We start from the raw sequence: 3892 nt of genomic DNA on the forward strand, positions 1-3892 counted from the left end.
GGAATGGTGTGCATACATTTTTTTATTTTCCTGAAATATTATATCCCAAAAGAAAAGAGTAAATATTTTTAATGTTTAGTTAAAACATCTGAGCAAATATTTTAATGTTTAGTTAAAACATCTGCAACAATTATGATACACACAGTTAAACATAAGTTTATTTTCAGAAGAGTAGGAAAATAAAATTCAAATATGTTTAAAAAGCCACCAATTGTCTTAAATTGATAAGAATGTTTGATTACTTCTTAATCTAATTTAAAAGTCAGTTTATAGATAAAACCCAAACTCACTGTTATCTAGTTGAATCTGACTCACAATGACCCTTTAGGACAGAGTAGAATTGTCCTTTTAGTTTTCCAAGACTGTACATCCGTAATTGAGTAATAAGCCTCATCTTTTTCCCTGCAGAGCAATTCGTGGGACTTGAGCTTCTGAACATGCAGTTTGTAGCCCAAAGTGAAACCCACCAGGGCTTTTTGTTTAGCATATTTAAAAAAAAATTAGTGACTCTAAATCTCTCCCCATCTTGAGCACAGAAGATTGGGAAAAAAAAATCAAAGATTCAAGGGAATAATTAGTTCAAAAGACTAAAGGGCTACATGAATCCCAGCTTCCACGACTGGACTCTGAGCCCAGAAGAGTTAAATGGTTCTTGGCTTGCATTGCAAATGGTTTTGAAAGTTATCATGATAGGAATTCCTGAATAGGATGGAGGGGGAAAATGTGGGGAAAAGTCAAAATAACAATTTGAAAAACAGGCTCAGTAATGGTTTGATAGAGATAGATGGAATCCCTGAGATAATGGCCCGGAACAAAACTCATTCCCATGGCTCAACTTTCAAATCAAAGGCATAACACAAGGTGAGCAATAACACAAGGGCGGTATTCATTACTTAGAACAATCAACCACAAATGATCAAAAGAGAAACATTTGCTAAGAAATGAAGCTCAGAAGACAAGAAGGACCTACGAGTCTCCCAAACCCAGATACAGCTGCAAGGCAACCCACCTTTGAAAAAGCTCTCTGTGCCCCATCCTCAGACATCTGGAAAGCACCCTCCCCACAGCCAAGATACTGAAAAGGAATGTCAGCTGGGCCAAAGGGCAGTGAAGGAGGAGCCCAACTGGATATCATCAAGGTTGTCCGTGAAACCTGCTCTTACAAAAGTGGAGACAAAGCCAAAAAAGGCAGCAGGAAAGGATGCAGCTTCAGACCAAAAAGTGTGAGCAAAGGGAAAACAGGCTGAAGTGGCTCACCAAGAAACCAAAGAAGATTTACCTGGCAAAAATAGAGAAATGTTACAATGATGTTTAATGAATGTCTGACCTGAAGAGAGCATGTAGACAAATTTAACACTGAAAAGCCCTGAGATAGCATTTTAATGGGGAAAATGAATTGGTTTGGGGGATTCAGCTTTTTTATCTTGGAATCCCCCCCACCCCCACCCCAGGTGCACATTGGAGTACTTTAAAAGATGTGAAGACTCAAGTTTTTGCTGTAGCGGATGGAAATGAGTTCTCAAAAAAAGGATAGGATCTAAGACTTCATATTTGGAGAACTAAAGGATTTGTAATCAACCATGCCGGTTCCTGCTGAAAGCTAGCTGGATGAATACCCATGGAATAAGATTTTAACATAACTAACACAAATAAATGTTCATAGAACAAAAAAAATAGAGAAATGAAAAATGAGGAGAGACCAGTCTCTGATGAAGCTGGAGAAAAAGAAGCAAAGTCGATTAATTTTTATTTACCATGTCTTATCAGTGGGCCCTGTTATCTCTCTTCTTATAAAATGCAGAGGAATATTTGTATTAACTATTTTGTAAATGTAAGTTTTTAGTAGCTCTAGAAACATTTTTAAGAAGGAGGAAATACCACTTCATCCCATTTTTTTCTGTGTAGATGTGTTTTTTTAAGACATGAAATAATTTGCTTGTCGTTTATTTTTTGATATAATCAGAAGATTGTTGGATGTTGAATTGTGGGAAGATTTGACTTTATTGGGTGCCAACATAAAATTCCATGGGATGAGGGGGTGGGTGCAGCTTTTGCATCCCTAATACAAAACATATTTAATGACAATTTGAAGTTATTGTTGTGCATTTATATGACATGAACATTTAAATTTTTGTTTCCATTTTTTAATAGTATTGTGTCTGAAAGCGATTTTGTCATCATGACTTTCTTGTCAAAACTGTGTGCATTATGTCACACATTTGATTGTGGTGGTTCACTTGTTCTGATAACTTTTTTATGTGCTATGAAGGGTTGAACATTTGAACTTGTAGTGTGTGAATTAGTGGGACATAAAAATGTAAGCATATTAACATTTAAAGATAATGGTACTTGATAACCTCTTTAGACAATTGCTTCCAAATTTAAAGCTAGAAAGTCACTGGAATTTAGAAAATAATTGTATCTCCATGCCATTTTAGGATTTTTCTACATGCATTAAGAATTGTGTATAAATTGTTCATAATGTCTCTGTAAAGAAGGTCTAATGAAACAAGGAAACAGGAGGAGGTGGGAATAATGCAATCAATGTCACAAAACAAAGTGAGTATGAATTGTTGAGAGAAATATCAATTCGCTCTGCAAACTTTCACCCAAATAACAAAAGAAAATGTTTTCAAACATTAAAAATGATCTATAACTATGGGTTTATTGTGACATCCTTTGTTGGAGCAGGCACTTATTATTAAATTACTAACAGTTTAATTGATTTCAGAAAGGCCCTAAATAAAATAGTTACAAAACCCACTACTATTTACTGTTATACAAATTGGCTGATAAAATTTTTTAAATTATACTCACATCTTGTGCAATAATGAAAAACAAGCCTTTCCTTTAGACTAGCATATTAAATAGTATCTTTGTATCAATGACAACTATTCGAGATTATGAAAATATGAAACTCACATAGGAACTTGAAATAAGGTATTTGAGTATACATACAGTCCAATATTACTAACTGCACTGTTTTTCCATAAATGTTTCTTACTTATACTGTGTTGTCCCTTTTGAGCAGACAAGATAAAATTCATTGCTTTATTTTTAATTTATTTTATTTTTTAAATAACCAATTCCGAAAGCATTATGATATCAAAAGTGTACAAAGTTTAAGCCTGTTGATTAATTTTGTAGTAAACATGTATTGAATTGATCTGTGTCTGACACATTTTAGGCACTGGAGATAAACTAATGAACAATACAGGCATATTCACCAGCCCTCATGGAGCTCACAGTCTATTAGGTAAAATGGGCAACAAATGGGTAAATTGAAACATTTATCAGAGGTCACAATCTGGAGGATTGGTGTGAATTATGGCTACCAGTTATGCTTTATCTGAACCACACAATTAAAAAAATCAAATGTTTACTAATTGTTTTATAACATTTTAATATATAGAACATTCTCATTAATACTTAGATTTTCTGTTTCTCTTGAAAAGTTGAGTAGTTCCAACATTATGACTACATTTCCCAATGAGCTGGAGTTACATATGTTTAAGTTTAGTTTTAATCCTCATCACTTCATATGGCTTTCTACCAGACCCACTTCACCTATTATTATCTTTGGTTGGATCCTATCACTCTGAGTTTTTAACCCCTGAAGTATTTCATAATTACAAATAGCGATACAAGCAATGAAATATACAGAGTGAAGTAAAACGATATGATCCATTTACTAATAGCAACGTTATGGATAAGGAGACTTGGTGACCCAACTGTTAAGTACTAGATGGCTAATTATTAGGCCAGCTATTTGAACCCGCCAGCTTCTGCATGAGGTAAAGATATGGTAACGTGTTTCTATAAAGATTGCAGCCTTGGAAACCCTATGAGACAGTGCTAGTCTTTCCTACAGGGTTGCTCTGAGTCAGAGTTG

General features: G+C 34.5%; 1 non-coding gene across 1 annotated transcript; it reads left to right on the top strand.

Annotated features, from left to right (window-relative positions):
• The first annotated feature begins 1299 nt into the window (after window positions 1–1299).
• On the top strand, window positions 1300–1364 carry LOC115869784. Its single transcript, XR_004046372.1, has one exon. It is a non-coding gene; the product is annotated as a small nucleolar RNA SNORD78 (small nucleolar RNA).
• Window positions 1365–3892: the final 2528 nt, after the last annotated feature.

This window comes from Echinops telfairi, unplaced genomic scaffold (genome assembly GCF_000313985.2).
Source record: "Echinops telfairi isolate 266 unplaced genomic scaffold, ASM31398v2 ScPeMD7_44;HRSCAF=162, whole genome shotgun sequence".
NCBI lineage: Eukaryota > Metazoa > Chordata > Mammalia > Afrosoricida > Tenrecidae > Echinops > Echinops telfairi.